Source organism: Ambystoma mexicanum, chromosome 8 (assembly GCF_040938575.1).
Source record: "Ambystoma mexicanum isolate Mex_15411 chromosome 8, UKY_AmexF1_1, whole genome shotgun sequence".
NCBI lineage: Eukaryota > Metazoa > Chordata > Amphibia > Caudata > Ambystomatidae > Ambystoma > Ambystoma mexicanum.
Window position 1 is genome coordinate 580,830,450 of NC_090929.1, and position 18,883 is coordinate 580,849,332.

Genomic DNA, 18,883 nt, shown 5'->3' on the forward strand with positions numbered 1-18,883 from the left:
CAGCCTGCCATCAAGCTCCTCCTCAAATCTGGAATCGGAAAAGCCCAGGCCGGAGGAAGAAATGAATGCTTTGCAGCCCAAGCAGGCTCAACCGGTGAAGCCAAAGCCCTCATTGACCACTTCGCCATCACCTGCTGTGACTACCACGGTGGGGGTAGCTGCCGATCCAACAAGGGTGGTTCCTACTGCCCAAACGGTCTTCCTGCCTCCAAGTGGCGACATGGCCACCGAGACAGCAACAAAGGCTGCAAGCACCCCTGGGCGGGGGCAGACACTGGTTCAAGACCCGGAGGGAGGAAAAAAGAGGGGGCGAGGAGGCCCCAAAACAGCCCTCCAAGGTTTGCGTTCAACTGATGGACATCTCATCCACGGACGATGAGGACCAAGAGTCCGTCCATACGGTCCACGAGGACGACGGCGGTACGTGGCCTAACACTCCATTGTTCCCTCTGCAGCCAATGGACATATCCATGGACATCCTGTCGACTCTCCAAACCCTGGTGGCAGAGATCCAGCAGAGGTTGCCCCCAACACCTCTGGTGCCACAGGCCCTTGATCAGCCCCGACTCCACCAGCGGACACAGACACTTGTACGGAAACGGCCACAGGAACTGACGAAGATGGGGACTTTGTTCCAGCAGATAATGAATCGCAATGAATCACCACATCTGGATACCCCTCATAGTCTGTCCACCAGACGAGGTGGGATCATTCCACTCGATCTCCAGGGCCTTTGAGCTGTTCCAGCTTTTGCCCAAGGAAATCAAGAAAGAGGGTTTCTTGTATCTGCGACAAGAGTCCAAGAGGAAGACTATCATGGCGGTGCCCTTTCTGGATGACATTTGGGCGGAATGCCTAGCCCTCATGAAGAACCCATGCACAGCCCCACCAAGCGAGATAGGTTGGAGAATAAATATACGGTGCCAGACTCCACACCCAAGTGCTCAAGCTCACAATGGTTGCCGGACTCAGTAGTGTTGGCTGCCGCAAGGAAACGTTCAGCTGACCCGGCTTCATCATCATCAGTTCCCCCGGACAACGAGGGGAAGAAGATGGACTCCATAGGGAAGAGAGTCATTTACACAACGGCATCCACGATCAAAGCGGCTAATGCTCTGGCGACCTTGGCCCGATAGGACTGGGAGCTTTGGTACAAGCTGGGCCCGATCCTGGAATTCCTCCAAGACAAGAACATGGAAGCTCTCTCCCTCTTTCAGGAAGGGGAGGTGGTCTCGGGCCATGCCATTACAGTGGCAGTGGACATCGCCGACACGCGTTTCTGACAGATGGGAAACAGAGTCTGCCTTCTTCAGCAGGGATGGTTGAAGACCACAAACATTCATCAGGACGTTCATGCGAAGGTACTGGACATGCCCTTCGACAAGGAAAAAATGTTCGGGAAGGCGGTCGACAAATCCCTTCAAGCCATAAAGACAGATACGGATGCGGCACAGTCCCTTGGCACTTTTCAGCAGCATCGCTCATCTTCTTTTCGCTCCTCCAGGGGTAAATCGAGCAGATTATACAAGGGGTTCCCCACATCATACAGACAACCTTCCCGATCCTCCATGCAGGAAGCCTACAGAGGTCGCTCCCAGGCTTGCGATAGCAGAGGTCAGCATTGCAGTCCCCCAAGGAAGTCTGAACTGGCTAACACGTCGGGCCCCCACTCGTGCACCCCGCTGGGAGGCCAGCTCATGAGATTCGTCAGCGAGTGGAGGACGATCACCACCGACAGATGGGTGCAAGATGCCTTTGCACATGGACACACTTTGGAGTTCCAACGCAGGTGCCCACGTATTCTCTGTCAGGAGTTTCACATCCCTAAGCTCCTGGAAGAAGTGTGAGCCATGTTACAGAAAGGGGTGATAGAGCTTGTTGCCCAAAGACTCTGGGGCTGCGAAGTCTATACCAGATGCTTTCTGGTAAAAAAGAAGACAAAGGGTTGGAGACCCTTCTCCAGCATGGGGTCTGGCATGGATTCACATGCTCATGAATATTCCCCGTCGTCAGGCTGGGAATCCTCGGTAAAGAAAAAACCAGTATCAGTTTCGTTTCTGATCTGTCTTTCGTAGTAATAACCAATCACTGGTCTCTGCGTCATACTGACCACAGCCAATGACTGCCCTCTACCTAAGCACCGCCTCTGGCAGCCATCTTCAGATTTTTACCGCACGTTCATGTGTTGGGATCCTCGTGCTATTGCTCTCGAGCGTTAGTGCTATTTTTTCGCGCTTTTTCACAAAAACTTCGATTCTTTCGGTCAAAAGAGCCTCAAGCTCCACCGATCCTACATCCGATCAACGGGGACCCGTGTCGGATTCATCTGTGCCCCTCAAGGGTGAAGATTTCGTCGAGCTACACTTCGGAGGACTCCAGAAGCTTCTCAGGCCCGGTCTCGGAGATGGCCCAGGAGAAGGGAAGCTCGACGCCCGGAAAGCTGTTCAGGGCCTGCCCTGGATGCCAGCTGCAGAACGTCTTCAAGGAGGACGAACACTCTTTCTGCCTTTACTGCCTTCATGGGGACAAGACGCACGTGGAGAAGGACTGTGCGTTTTGCGGCAACATGTCGGAACGGACCATGAAGGACCGCCATCAACGTCTCGCCAGCTGGCTGGAGGGTAAGAGCCCGTCTGGCGAGAAGAAGAAGAAATCTGAGCGGTCTTCTAAGACCTTTGAGGGCGCCCCGGCGACGGGGGCCCAACATAAGGCCAAGCACCGCGAGTCCGCTGGCACCGGGAGCGCCGAACGGTCGGGCTCTACGGGCGCCAGGCAGGGCGCACCCTCCCCGGCACCATCAACCACGAGCCAACGCTCTGGGTCGGGTAAGAGGAAGGCCGAGCACCCGGCGAAGCTCCTGGAGAGACCCCGGTCGAGCTCTAAGGCAGAGGAGGAGCGTGGCAGTGCCCCCTCCCTCAAGGATAAGGCGGTGAGCGCACCTAAGGTGGTGAAGGCCTTGATCCATTCGACCAAGCCCTCTATCGAAACGGTCGCGGCGGCCCTGGCCCAGCCTGTGGAGGCTGCACCAGTGGTGGCGGCCTCGGGGCCCAGAATCTCCCTGCCTCCTCGGAGGGAGTCTTCTTTCGTGCCCATCGATAGGACCCCCGTGAAACCCTCCGTGGGGAAGAAGGGGGGGGCAGGGCGTCGTCGTAGATTCGGCCTCAACCTCAGAAGAGGAACTGATCGAGGTCTTAAGCCACGGCCTAGGCGTGGAACAAGACCAGCCCGTCGGAATGGGCCCCGACGCAGGTGACGACGACGACATCGTCGAGGATACCGACGGGGCCCCTGCTCGCCCGTCGGATTCCCCTCTGCCAGCGCCGCAAGACAACTCAGCGGCCATTTTGTTGGCTATACAGTCCTTATGCTCCGAGATAAGGACGAGACTACCGTTACCGACGGAGGAACCTCTCCCGTCGGGGGATCCAGAACCGGGACCTTCTGGTGTTCCCCCTACCAAGAAAAGAAGGATCCATCCACCGCCTCCTTTTCAACCGTCGCGCCCCGTCCAGCCCTCCTCCCCGTCCACCCGAGGGGATGATACGGGGACTGACACGGCAGCGACGGGTACGGACGACGAGGCATACGACGAGGATTTTCCGTCGTCGCCTCCCACCAGGGCTTCTCCGCCCGACGAGATTGGATCGTTCCACTCAATGATCGCCAGGGCATCCGAGCTTTTCCAACTCTGCCCTGAGGAGAAGAAAAAGGAAGGCTTCCTTTACCAACGGCGCGAGACCAAGAGGAAGACGGTCCTCGCAGTGCCTCTGTTGGACGACATTTGGGATGAGGGCCTTTCCCTCCTCAAGAACCCTTCCACGACGCCAGCGAAAAGAGACCGGTACGAGAAAAAGTACCGGGTCCCGGACTCGGCCCCCCTATGCCTCCGGGCGCAGCCTACCCCGGACTCCGTCGTCTCCGCGGCAGCCAGGAAGAAAGCGGGGGGGGGTGCGGCCTCCACGTCGACTTCCCCGCCGGACGGCGAGGGAAAGAAATTGGATGCCATGGGACGCAGAGTCATCTCGTCGGCGGCGACGACGATTAAAGCGGCCAATGCCTTGGCTATCGTGGCCCGCTACGACAGGGAACTCTGGTACAAGATAGCTCCCCTGCTGGATTTTCTGCCGGACGACAAGAGGGCGGAGGCCCTTGAGATCCTGCAGGAAGGTGAGGTGGCCTCGGACCACTCCATCACCGTGGCGACGGACATCGCCGACACTGGGTTCCGCCAGATGGGCAACGGCGTTTGCCTTCGACGTCGCGGATGGCTCAAGGCTACGGACTTTCGGCAGGACGTCCAGACCAGGGTCCTGGACATGCCCTTCGACGGGAACAACCTGTTTGGGAAGACAGTGGACGATTCCCTTCAGGCCATCAAGGCGGATACTGAGACGGCCCGGGCCCTTGGAGTACTGCAGCAACGGCGGACGCCCTTTCGGAGCGGCGGAGGCAAGGGCGCCTCCAAAGGTTCCGGCGGCGGTTTCGCTTCCTACCGTCAAGCGGCCCGCTCGTCGTCGCAAGAGGCCTACAGAGGACGAGGCAAGTCTGGCGGCCCCCGCCGTCGTCGCCAAGGAGGCCAAGGCGGCAAGGCCGCGTCCAAGCAGGATTGAACCGGCCGTGGGGTCGGGCCCCCACCGAAGCACCCTGGTGGGAGGCCGGCTGGCGGGCTTCGTCAGCGTGTGGGAGTCCATCTCCACCGACCGTTGGGTGCTGGACGCCCTGGCCCGGGGCCACGCGCTCGAGTTTCAAAGAAGGTGCCCGCGCGTCCCCCCCGTGGCCAGGAAAGAACTTCACGTCCCTCAACTTCTCCTGGAGGTAAAGGCGATGCTCAGAAAGGGCGCCATCGAACTCGTCCCAAAGAGGCTTCGGGGCTCCGGAGTCTACTCGCGTTACTTCCTCGTGAAGAAGAAGACGGGAGGATGGCGCCCCATCCTGGACCTGCGACGCCTGAACAAGTTCATCAAGGCGCAGAAGTTCCGGATGGTCACCCTCCAGCACGTCCTGGGTCAGCTGGAGGAAGGAGACTTCCTATCGTCGTTGGATTTGGAGGATGCCTACTTCCACATTCCCATCCTAAAGGGGCACCGAAAATTCCTCAGATTCGTGGTCCAAGGGCGTCATTACCAGTTCAAAGCCCTTCCCTTCGGACTGCGGTCGGCACCCAGGGTTTTCACCAAGTGCCTCGCACCGGTGGCGGCGCAGCTGCGCCGCGAGGGGATTCACGTCTACCCCTACCTGGACGACTGGCTCATCCGCGCCAAGACGAGGGAGCTCGCCGTGGTCCACACGGCAAGGACCGTCCAACTCCTCACGGACCTGGGATTCTCCGTGAACTACGCCAAATCCCACCTGGTGCCCGCGCAAGTCGCACTGTTTCTGGGAGCGAGGCTCGACACAGTGTCCCTTCTGGCCTCCCCGTCGGAGGAGAGGACCAGGACCATCTTGGGCAAGGTGCAACGGATGTTGGTGGCCGACGCGGCCAAGGTGAGGTCCATCAAGTCCCTCCTCGGGATGATGTCTTCCTGCATCTACCTCATTCCCATGTGCAGGCTCCGGATGCGCCCGTTGCAAGAGTTCCTGGATGCGCGCTGGATCCAGACGACGGGCAGCTTCGAGGAAAGGATCAAGCTCGACGAGAGTTTCCGACGAGCGATACGGTGGTGGGGCACCCGCACGCATCTGGCGGCGGGCATGGACTTCCAGACCCCAGCCCACCAGGTGACTGTGACCACGGATGCCTCCCTAGAAGGGTGGGGAGCGCACACCGAAAATCTGCACGCAAGGGGACTCTGGCTCCCGACGGAGAAGTCCCTGCATATCAACGTCCTGGAGCTCCGTGCAGTGTTTTGGGCCCTCAGGTCCTTCCTTCCGTCCCTCAAGGGCAAGGTGGTGAGGATCTTCACCGACAACACCACCACCATGTTTTACATCAGGAAACAGGGCGGAACCAGGTCCCCAGCGCTGTCCAAGGAGGCGCAGGACCTGTGGCATTGGGCCGTCGCCCAAGGGATTCTTCTGGTGCCGTTTCATCTGGCAGGGATAAAAAACACCATCGCCGACTCACTCAGCAGGGAGCTGCGCTCGTGCCACGAGTGGGAACTACGGCAGGATCTGGTGGATCGCCTCTTCCGACGGTGGGGCACACCCCAGATCGACCTGTTCGCGACGGCGACGAACACCAAGTGCCGGAGGTTCGCCAGCAGGTTTCCCCAGACGAGGAGCATGGGCGATGCTTTCTCGTTCCCCTGGGAGGGCCTGTTCCTCTACGCGTTCCCTCCCTTGCCTCTGCTAATCCGGCTCGTCAACCAGCTCAAGAGGTCACGGTGCAGGATGATCCTCGTCGCACCTGCGTGGCCGAGGCAGATATGGTTCCCGGACCTTCTGGACTTGTCGGCGTCCCCGCCAATCAAGCTGCCGGCGGACGCGGATCTACTCTCCAGGGAAGGAGGCGCCATCCTCCACCACGACCCGAAGTCGCTGAACTTGCAGGCCTGGCTCCTGCAGCGCTAGAGTTTGGAGGATACGACATACCGGCCGATTGCAGAGAGGTTCTTGCAAAGGCCAGGGCGTCCTCGACTCTTAAATGCTACGGACACAAATGGAAGAGGTTCTCTGTCTGGTGCTACGCACAGAAGATTAACCCTCTACGGATTACGGCTCCCCAAGTGCTGCCGTACCTGCTGACGCTGGCCAAAGCTGGTCTGGCACACGCGTCCATCAAGATTCATCTTGCTGCGATCTCCCGATACACCAGAACCACGGGCCGGACGTCCTTGTGGTCTCATCGTCTGGTGAAAGAGTTCATGAAGGGACTGTTCAGATCGTTCCCGCCGGTGAAGGCTCCGGCCCCGGCGTGGGAGCTCAACGTGGTGCTGACCAAACTCATGGGACCTCCGTTCGAGCCTCTGCACTCGGCCCCGTTGAAGTTTCTATCGTGGAAAACAGCTTTTCTCGTGGCCATCACCTCCGCACGACGAGTGGGAGAGATCCAGGCCCTTTCCTGCAAGGCCCCGTACTTGACTTTCCACGACACGAGGGTAGTGCTCAGGACGCACCCCTCCTTCATGCCCAAGGTACCGTCGGACTTTCATCTCAACGAATCCTTGGTGTTACCTGTGTTCTTCCCGTCGCCTTCGTCGCCGGCTGAGAGGACTTTGCACTCGCTGGATGTAGCTAGAGCGCTGAAGTTCTACGTGGACCGCACGAAAGGTTTTCGGAAGACGTCACAACTCTTTGTGAACTTTGGACCTGTCAATCAGGGGAAGGCTCTCTCGAAGGCTTCCATCTCCAGATGGCTCTCCGGCTGTATCATGTACTGTCACCGGTTGGCAAACCGACCGCTGCCTGGCCGTCCGAGAGCCCATTCCACCAGAGCGATCGCAGCTACCACGGCGTTCCTATCTGGTGTGCCCCTGCTGGACATATGCAGGGCTGCTACGTGGAGGTCGACGCACACCTTCACGAAATTCTACTGCGTCGACCGGGATTCCAGGGAGGAGTCCAGGGTCGGCCAAGCAGTGCTGCGCAACCTGTTCGCCTGAGGTGAGCCTGGTGAGGAGGTAAGATGCTTAATGTTGAGTTGATGTGATGCTTAATGTTGAGCCTTTGCCACCTCTCGTGGTTGTGCATGTGTGTACTGCTATGTATTCTTTATTCATGAGCATGTGAATCCATGCCAGACCCCATGCTGGAGAAGGAACAAGTTACTTACCTGTAACTGTTGTTCTCCAGCATGGGTCTGGCATGGATTCACATGCGAACCCTCCCGCCTACCCCTCTGCGGCTCTTCACTTGGTCATACTGCCACTTCACGTGCTTCCAAATCTGAAGATGGCTGCCAGAGGCGGTGCTTAGGTAGAGGGCAGTCATTGGCTGTGGTCAGTATGACGCAGAGACCAGTGATTGGTTATTACTACGAAAGACAGATCAGAAACGAAACTGATACTGGTTTTTTCTTTACCGAGGATTCCCAGCCTGACGACGGGGAATATTCATGAGCATGTGAATCCATGCCAGACCCATGCTGGAGAACAACAGTTACAGGTAAGTAACTTGTTCCATCCTGGAATTGCGCCGTCTGAACAAGTACCTGAAGTCCCAAAATTCAGGATGGTAACGTTTCAGCACTTGCTCGGGCAACTGAAGTAAGGGGATTTCTTGACGTCGCTGGACCTAAAGGACGTGTACTTCCATGTCCCCATCCACAGGAAATATCGAACATTCCTACGGTTTGTGGTACAAGGCCAACACTACCAGTTCAAGGCCCTACCATTTGGCTTGAAATCTGCCCCAAGCGAGTTTACAAAATCCCTGGCCCCGGTGGCGGCCCATCTGCCTCTGCAGGGCATCCACATATACCCATACCTGTGTGATTGGCTGACACGCGCCCGCTCTCGGGATCTGGCCGAAGAGCACATGAAGGAGACTTTCCGACTTCTGACAGAGGTGGGATTACTGTAAACTATCCGAAGTCCTGCCTAACGCCATCGCAGAATGCGCTGTTCCTCGGCGCCAAACTCAACACGGTGGCTAGCCTGACGACCTCGGAGGAGAGGTTAGCAGCCATTCAAGGGAAGGTGCAAAGATCGAAGACTGCCACGGTGCAGGCCATCAAGTCGTTACTGGACATGATGTCGTTCTGCATCTACCTCGTCCTATTTTTAAGCGCTCCTCGGAAGAAGTGTCTTAATTCAAGATGCCTTTGACTGTACAGTTCCTGAAAGGTCTCGCTAATATGTATCCTCCAGTCCCATTTCAGGTACCCGTCTGGGGATTTAAATTTAGTTTTAAAGTTCCTTACATGCATTCCTTTTGAGCCCTTGCACTCTTGCCCGCTAAGGCGCCTTACTTTAAAGACAATCCTTCTAGTGGCAATTATATCAGCCTGCAGGGTGAGTTGCAGGCCCTCTTGAAAGCCTCCTCACACCATCTTTCATAAGGACAAGGTTATTCTTAGAGTCAAACACTCATTTTTGCCTAAAATAGTCTGACTTTCACCTGTCACAAATAATCACTCTGCCTTCTTTTTATCCTCCTCCTCATGCAAGTAAGGAGGAAGAAAAACTACACAGACTGGACCCCAAAAGGGCTCTCAGTTTTTATATCGCTAGATTGGCAACATTTTGGAAAAGTGATTAACATTTTGTTGGATATACTGGCCATAAATTGGGTCTAGCAGTAACGAAACAGACATTATCCAGATGGAGAATTTTGGCAATTGCCGAATGCTACAGATTGGCTGGAAAAGAGCCTCCAGATGGGCTAAGGGCTCACTCGACTAGGGGCAACTTCGACGGCTCTCCAGGGGGGTGTTCCGGTGCAATAAATTCATGCAGCGGCCACCTGGTCATTTATGCACACTTTTGTGAAACACTATTCTCTAGATTCCACTTATTCACAAGGAGGTTGGTTTGCTAAGGCCGTTACAAGGAGGTTGGTTTGCTAAGGCCGTTCTTCGTACGGTCCATGATTAGTATCACCTAGTACTCCCTTCTCCAAATTTATGCTGCTTTGGGAATCTATCTAAGATGAGGAATGCGTGGGAGGACACAATCCATTTGAGCCCATCCTCAGATGACAACATTCTGAAAATCGAATGTTTACTTAAAAACCGGGACCGTCACCTGCTCTTTCCCCAAAACCGGAGGGTGCAGGGATTAAAATCAAAAATACTCTCTGGGTAGTGGGACAGATGCCCCAATTCCAGGACATTCCTGGTAAATCCAGGCCATCTGGTCACCTTAGTTAAACCACATGTCAGTAATGGTTTGATGGGGTGTGAAAAATGGCCCTAGCCTCATGGTCGCAGAGACCAGGGAATGATCTGCCCAAGTCTCGAAGCCAGCTACAGCCCTTAAATCCATATCCCAACATCAAGCCCCATGAGCCATTGTAAAAGAATAGATAAGAAATAACTAAGTCTCCCAAAATTCTCCTTTTTTACAGAGGGAAAACCTGGAGTGTATCCAGGATACTGAACTATGCTTTTAGAAAAAGGAAGGCTCTGGAGAAGCTCATCACTTTCCAAATCCAGGGAGGACACTAGAAAACGTGTCACATGGTCAGGTTACTTGGACCCTGTTGACAAACCAAACTGAGGACTGGAACTCCCATAATGCCTTTCTCTCATAGAGGGAAACCCGGGAACAGGTCTGGGAAACAGTTGTTGTTTAGGGGAAGAAAGACTTTGGGGAGGACCTGAGAATCTGACAAGTGCTGTCCACAGCCCAAAGAGGACACCCCTCTCGCATGTACAGCAACCAGATGTAGACAATGAATTCCATCTCTCCCACACATCAAACGCTAACCTGAAGACGAGAGGAAAACAATTGTTTCCCTCACAGCTGAAAGAATAATGGAAAGAGTCTCCAGCAACCAGCCCAGGATCGGAAATAAGATTGGCTAAGCAGAAGCTAAAAGCAGCTCCTGGGTATCATCAAGCGACCAGAAGCTACCACTGGGGAACAAGGAGCTAGTACATCACTTTCCGCAAATCTAACTTCCACATAAAATGCAAACATATAATTTTAGATGTTTCCAAAGGTCTATTTCTATATTGTCCCAAATGCACAGAGGTAAATGAACGTAGGTGTGTCTGTCGGCATCTGTTGGCTTGGGGAGCCAAAAGTAGCTTCTGTTAGCTGTTTGTGTCAGGAGCTAAATTACTTCCAGTTTCGCTCAATTTCAAGCCGCGCAACCCCTCCATTAAAATCTATTTGAGGACACACCCACTTAATTTAGAGGGTGCAGCAAACAAGCTTTTCCAACCGCATCACTCCGCAAAAATACTGTAGCGCATGCATCCTGATCTACTTTGTACATGGAACAGCCAAATCGAAGCCCAAGATTAGGATGGGGAGCCCCAACAAGACAATGGACAGAGCAGCAGCTTCAGTCCAGCCATCAGCAAACATTCACAGGAAATATAATTCAAATGACCCAGGCCTATTAAAAGACTTACTTCATGAAGTTATTGCTACAGAGCATCCCAGTTAGTGTGTTTGACCAGACAGGTCACATGAGGAAGCGACTGAGTACAACTATGCAAGGGCCAGATCCCAGGACAGCACAAGACATGCCAAGCTGGTGACCTGCATTATAGAAAAGGAGGTGTACTGGTGGAGAAGCAGGCAAGAACTGTGGCAAGGCAAAGCTGGCTACCAGAGTAGTCAGAAGCAGGAAGACCTTGACCCATAGAGTAGGCGAACAGGCCGATTGTTAGACTTGGGTGACCAAGGAGGAGGTAGGCTGTAAAACCTAGCGAGGATAGGACAGATTGTAAGACCTGGAGTTAGTGGAGGAGAAGGGAGCTGGAGTGGTGTAGAGGAAAGAAGGTGATACATGATGAGTGGGGGTGGATGACATAGAAGGGTGCAGAAAAGAAGAGGCTGAGTGGAATACAGGAAAGGAGACACATGAAGAGTTGAATAGAGATGAGGCATTGCAGAAGGCAAAAGAAAAGGGGATGCAGGAGGAGGAGAAGAGAACTGGGTAGGTGGAATGGAGAGGGGATTGTGCAAAACCTGAAGGTTTCTCACCCGCTAGTCCCTGGGGATCTGTCTTCCAGACGCTCATCGCTTTTGGATCCAGTTCCTGGAGGTGGACCAGTGTGGGAGGATCACCTGGATGAGGGGTCTTCAGGGAGTGGAAGTGGGACACCGGATGGCGAGACTTGGTATCCCCTTCCTTGTAACACCTTTAGGATATTTAGGATCTCAGCCCCCTGCCCCCCTCCTTTCTAACACAAACACTTTCTCACAGAAAGCTCACTGTGAGAGAAAACAACACCTGAGCTGTATACCTGACATGTCCCAATACAATGGTCAGGCAGGGTCAGGCAATTACTGATCATTACACACACCTGACTTCCATCGTATTTCCCCACACGGATAAAAGGCATAGCAGGAAAACTCTAAGCAAGGCAAAGCACACAAGGAAATAGCAGTTCCAAGATGGCAGTTTAATACACAGCGAAAGACGGCAAGACCAAAGAGGATTGCAAGGAGGGAAGTTCCCTTGACCTTTTCAACGAAAGACTGCTACTTTCATGAACCTTCACAAATAGGAAACGTAAGACCAGGAATCAAGGATGAAGAATCCTGCATTGTGTGTCGGAGGTACCCGGGACTCTCCTGCGTCGATAGTCAAGGCGAGGAGAATCGTTTGCCGCCGTGGTACTGTCCTTGGCTCCTACAACAAAGCAGCGCCAGTGAAGTCGGCACAGCCGGTGAGTTTGGAAGACTGATACCAAACCGGTCTGTGTTGAAGCCAAAGTTGCAATTAGCAACATTGTATAGTGAAAACTGAAGAGAACAGTGACTGAAGCGTATGTGGAAAGTGACGCAAACATAACTAAATAACAGATCAGCAATTGAACTTTGAAGCCAAGATACTATACCGTAGACAGAGTGGTCCGGAACCGCGTGGGTGCTCATACCGAAAGTCTCTGTTGGGTATCCAGCTGAAAGGTGACAAATGTGAAAAGTGATAAAGAATTGTGGAATCGAAGTGGTCAAGCAAAACCCAGTGCATATTTGAAAGTCTTCGATAATTGATGAAAAAGAATATAAAGTTGATCTGAGCCCGATTGAGGGAGAACAGAGACACCCAAGCTTGAAAGCATTGTTATAAGAGAAAGACCTGAGAGGATTCGAAGTCAATAGTGAATCGCCTAAGAATTTGAGTACTTGTGAAAATCTGAAAGAGGAAAATAACTGTTTATTTGCATCAGGCCCTCTGAGTGAATAGACTTTGAAAGACAAAGAAACTTGGGCACGGAAAGCCCTGATGCTAATGGTTAAACTGTATCCTCGTGCAAGAGAAGCCTGAGAGCGTGCTAAGCTTCAGTGTACCACCTTGTCCTATGCTGAAAACTTGGGGAAGGGAGGCCAACGGCCTGAATATCCTGACATATCATTTTGTGAACACTTCTTTCTTTTTCGTGACATTATTTCCCACACTATTTGTATTTAGAGGTAAGGATTGGCAATAGGTTTATTAGGGTGTCCAGTTAAAGGATTGAATGTAAAAGGAAAAATGTTTAAAAAAAAAAGATCTTTTCAATCCTTTTGTTTTCGATCCTTTTTAATCGATCCTTTGACCTATAACCGTTTATTAGTATAGGCCCTTTTATTTTAACAAGACGCCACTAGGACTGCGTTATTACTTGATGGTCGTTGCTTGCTCCCATCTGTAGAGATAGAATTAGATAGCCGTTTTTGTAACCCTTTTTAAGTTCAATAAACACTGTTGAACTGTGGTCACTTGCGTCTGTCTTACTGTTGATACCATGCCTTCCTTACAGGATGAAGAAGGGAAAGCAGAGGAATGGAAAAAGATAACCACGCACAGGAGAAAAGGGCAAGCTGGAAATCTTATTTCAAAAGAAGGTAGTGAGCAGGGCACCTTATTCTGATGAAGGAAAGACAGACGGCGTACCATGTGCAGACAGTGACTGTAGCCCGATAAGACCACAGAAGTAAAGGCAGAGGAAGTGGCCAAGTAGAGGGCTGAGAGAAAAAAGACATGAGCCCGGGCCAAGCTGTGGTGAAAGAAATGATAAGGGCCAAGAAGGGAGTTAAACCCAGGTGAGCCAAGATCAAAATTGCAGCCTAGGAAAAGGCAAAGAAGGAAAAGGATTTCACAAACCTCAAGTCACGTGTGTAACAGCCCAACGAAAAGGGTTGCCGGAGAGCCGAAAAGGAAGAAGGGTCACCTGTGGCTCAGCCCAGGGACAAAGGTCACCAGAGGACAGGCCCTCAGAGAAGTCCAGACCTATTTCTGAGACTCGTGTACAGTGTTGAACACTTTCAACACCCAAACGGCATGAAAAAGCAACTGCACGTAAAATATACCTAATGTTCTGCATCATATCTAGTGCTCATTAAACTGATCTGTTTTGAACAGGGTGATGAGCAAACCTGGGGAGTCGGAGGCCCGCAGGAAGCTGTTCACTGTGTGATATAACTCTTGAAAGTGGTAGTTTCCTATTCAGCACTCGCATCAACCTCCACAACCACCCCAGAAAGATATGGCACCTGCAGTGACCTAGCATATAATGTTTTAGGTGGATGATGTTCTTCCAAGAAACCCAATCGGGCAGAATACAAATGAAAAGCAAGCAGAATGCAGTGAGAGTTTGTGGGAGGCACTATGCACAAGTGTGACAGATGCTCACCTTATATTGGCATGAGGAATATGTCTGTGCAGCAGACTAACTTGGTGCTGTTCTGTTCCAATTCTTCTGATGGGCCAGAGTAGAGAAAGGAGCAGTGCCCATAGCAAACATATTTGTAAGTTCTGAGGATCAACATGCAGCATCAGGACATTTTCTTAGAAGGAATAATGGCAATAGAGACATGGAGGGGGGATAAAAAGTGGGTCTCCCGCAGAATCCTGTTCAACCTGCCTTATTTGCAGATGGCAAACAGTGCTTTTGAGCCATCTGCCCATGGGGACCTGATTACTAACATGATGCACCTAATAACTATAAAGAGAGGCACTTGCAAGGGAGGTGGGCCCACACAACACTGTGACCAAATGCCCTCAACCCAAATTAAGAAGGGTAGCTCTTACCCAAATTAAGAAGGGTAGATCCTGCCCAACCACCACTATTATGGAGGCAATTGGACCCTATGACACAATGTCAAAGGAGACAGGTGGACAGTAGAATCAGTCATAAAATTACATTACAGAGATGTGGTGTGTTGTAGCAGGCGCAGTGAGAGAAGAGAACAGGAGGGTGGTGTGAGAAACCCAAAGGTGTCTCACTTACTAGTCCCCAGGGATATGTCATCCAGGTGGCCAGGACACGGCCATCACTATTGGATTCAGTTCCTGCGGGTGGAGCAGTGAGGGAGGATCACCTGGGCGAGGGGTCTTCGGGGAGGGGAAGTGGGACACCGAGGGTTGAGACACAGTATCCCCTTCCCTGTAACACCTTCTCCCCATCTGACCCTGTACGATATTTAGAAGTTCTACCCCTCCCCCCTTTTCCTGCAGAAACACTTTCTTACATTATAACAGACAACGGACTAACACCAGAGCCGCTTACCTGACCTGTCCAACACACGTGGTCAGGCATAGTCAGGCAATTGACAATAATCAAGCACCCCTAATGGCCCTTTACCTTCCCCACAGGGATAAAAGGCGCAGCACGAAAGCACACTTAGAGCAAGGCCGAATGCACAAGGAGACCTCTACAACAAATCGGCGGTTCAAACAGAGAAGAAAGGCAGCGAGATCTGGAAGGACAACAAAGGGGGAATTGCCCTTGCCGTTTTCAACTCATAACCTGCGAAGTCTCCGAAAGGGAAATCATAAAACCAGGAGTTACCTTCCGCATTGATCACTCAGGCAGAGAGGTAAGCTGGCTACCGTGGTACTATCCTTGACTCCAGAGAACAAATAAGCCAACAGCTGGTGAGTCAGAGGAAGCCGATAGCGAACTGAACTGTATCGAGCCCAAGGTTGCAAGTAGCAACATTTTGAAAGCAAGGAGTTTGGAAAAGGAAGAACTTGTGTGTATGTTTGAACTTTAATGAAAGCGCAGATGAGGTCCAGGTGCAGAGTGGTCTGGCGCCACATGGGCGCTCATTTGAAAGACTCTGACCGGGACCGGGTTTTGAAACTACAGCAACCAGAAGGCTCTAGAAAAGGTTGGCTTGAGGCGTCAGAGTGGTCCTACAATGGTTATATCAAATCCCTTGTATAATTGAAAGTCTCTGACCCGTTGCCAGAGGAAAGCTAGGAGAAGGAAACCCCGCTTTGCAATACGATTGTAAACTGTGATAAGTGGCAAGTGTGAACCCGACAGAGGGAATGCTGAAAGAAAGCTAAATAGAAGGAAACCTTGCTTTCTGATAAAACTGAGCTATATATGAACACTATTGGGAATACATAAACTGTATACACGTAGGGCCTTTAGTGAACCTGACGGAGAGAGGCCGGTTTGTACAAGAAGGATCCGAGCCCGGCAGAGGGAGATCCCAGGAGGGAAAAGCAATCATGCAAAGAACTTTCGTTTATTTGTTTTCCCTTCTACGAAAAGGGGTGAAAAATAATACACCTGAGAATAGTGCATCAACAAAAGTGTCACCTTGTACCTTGTTTAATCGGACATTAAGGCTTCTAAAGATTACGAGTGATATCGGAGAGCTCATAGTGAGCCTGACGGAGGTAGGCCTGTTTTTGTAAAGAGGATCTGAGCCCAGCAGAGGGAGATAATGAGGCAAAGAGCAATCACCCAAAGAACCTTTGTTTGTCATTGTGAAATCCGGGCCAAGAACAGTTGCCCAAGCTGCAAGATCACTGAGAGAACCTTTGTTTGTTTGTTACTTTGAATTAGCAAACCTTCTAAGGCAAGAGACTTTTGCAGGAAAGAGACTTAGCCTCTGAAAGGGTTTTGAATACTGTTAAACTGAAACTGTGAAGCTCATTCTGTCAAGGCAGAGGAGTGTGCTGTGCTCGAGAGTCCCGCCTTGTCCCGTGCTTCAAACGTGGGGAAGGGAGACCCAGCCTCACCATCCTGACTTATCATTTTGAGAACACTTCTTTCTTTTCTGGTGAACATTAAAAGATTGGCAATAGTTATTTTTTTTTAGTATACGCCCTTTATATTGGACAAGACACCACTAGGACTGCCTTATTATTATTTAATGGACGTAGCTTGCCCCCATCTGAGATTTAGGTTTAGATTAGGCGTTTACCTCACCCATTATAAAGTTCAATTAACACCCTTGAACTGTGATCACATTTGTCTGTCTTTACTGTTGCCACCATGAGTTCCTTAGAGTGGCCAAGTCCATTAGCTCAGACTTTGAAGGAGTTTTTAGAGTAAGAGATGCACAGGCCCTTCATGGGGCTGGTGCCGAAGAAGCAGGCAGAAATCACAAACCTCTGAGAAGTAGCATCTTGTCTAACTTAGCCCAGATCGTGAATGGAGTCACTACAGCCTAAGTCAGTGGAAAGAGCATGTGAAGCCTTTTGATATCTTCTGAGATTTTTAAAAGCTGGAGAAGAACATTCTAGTGGGCTCAAAGAGGGAGTGTGAGCTTGGCTAGGGCATGTGGGAGATTAATATTAATTACAGCCTGAATAGCCCTTGTTCGGGGCGGAGAGGGGAGAGATTTCTGTCCACAAGAATTGAATCTTATCAAAGGGGAAGGAGGTGAAAGCACAAGGTCCTGCTTCAGTAAAATTCTGATTTAGGAAACACCAGGACAAAGTGGTGTAATGACAGCATCTTGCCTAGTAGGAGAGTACTGGATTGCCAGTGAGTAACTTCAGGAAGCACCACCTCTATGGAAGCCAAGTGTAAAAAGTATGCTGGGGCGCTCTAGAACTCCATGACGGACGTTTTCGGGGACAGCCACCCTGAACACTTGATTGCTAGACTAGGGTTCTGAAACACTGTACTAAGGACATGAGGTCATTGAAGCTTATTATCTGTGACCTACATGTATAATTTACTCTTCCATCCTTACAAGTGTTTTTTACCATCACTGAAGCTGATGGGAAAGACAACCTGGGGCCCTAATTTATTGAGAAAGAGAATTGATTATACCATGCTGAAAACAATTTTGTGGGGAAACTGTGAAACCAAATGCCACCTTCTTGTACCCACGCCACTCCAGTGACAGGTGCTGCAGGTGGCTCAATCACAGGAGTTGGTCATGTTACCACAGTGGCATTTCCATGTAACTTCACTCTGCAATGGCAGTGGGCGCAGGCGGATTGATCCAGTTGGCAGGGGGAAGCAGGGAAAAGGTCAGAAAGCACACTCAGGGCCCACAAAGAACAGGAATGTCCCAAGTGCAATACAAATATCAGGGGTCATAGGGTTTTCTCCTGTGAAAGGGCATCCCCCTGAACAAGACAAAGGGAAAGCTGTGCCAATAGGAGAATGGAGAGTGTGGTCCAGGAGCCTTCAGAAGGGAGGTCTACCATTGTGCCAATAACAGGTTGAGTGGGGGAAGGGGGGGCAGGAGAGTGGCATGGAGCAATTCAGAGCAGCAAACTGATATGGGAAACAGGTGAGACTACAGCACACGGATCTACGCACAACAGTAACATCTCCCCCCGATCCCTCACTCACACCAGGGCACCTAGAGGTAGCTGAAGCCCAAGAATGTGTGCTGTCCTCATTTTTCTGACCCGATCTTTATCACCTATAAAATGAGTACTATACAAAGGCACCCATGTCACTACCCTACATTATTTAGATTCCAGTTTCTCCTGTATTGGAATGGATATCATGGATCCACTAGAACCCCTCCAAGCCGGAAATTGATATATAGTAATTATAGTTGGAGATAATCAACTATATTAATAACTTCAAGCTTTTCCCTTTAGGGCCAGTACCCAGCATATTCTCAAACATTGGGTCCCCTATTTCATCAAGGCAGGGTTTTCCCAGGAGGTTATGAGCCAAATGATATGAAGGGGATTCAAGCAGCAAGGGGGTTCCATCTGTCAAAACACCTAATTTGGGACAAGTTCCAGTGACAGAATGACCCTGGTAACGGAACTAGTACGTATAACAGAACTAATATGTATAAATATGAAACAGTCAGAGGAGGAAGAGTGCCTGCTACAGACAATAACCTGCTTGCCAGATCATTACTGCAGGCCTTTTAAACATCAAATACCAATTGATCTTGAAATGGTGGCCGATTGTTGCTGCTTTGAGATTGGGGACAACCACTGTCAAACTTTTAATGTCTAGCAAATTCACTTGTCGTCCATCATGGGTCGGCAGTATCCCACTGACCGCCATGGACTGGAGAATCGCTGTGGTTCTTAAATGGTCACTATGGCCCCACTGCGCCCCAATCACCAGGAGAATATTGTGTCCTTTGAAGGGAAGAAAAATGTGTGTAGGTTT

At 51.3% G+C, this 18,883-nt stretch overlaps 1 protein-coding gene across 8 annotated transcripts in view; it reads left to right on the forward strand.

The window, feature by feature from the left end:
* The window catches only part of KCNAB2 (potassium voltage-gated channel subfamily A regulatory beta subunit 2), a 1,347,681-nt gene that overhangs the window by 1,122,521 nt on the left and 206,277 nt on the right, over nt 1-18,883 (forward strand). The gene's annotated exons all lie outside the window — the stretch shown is intronic.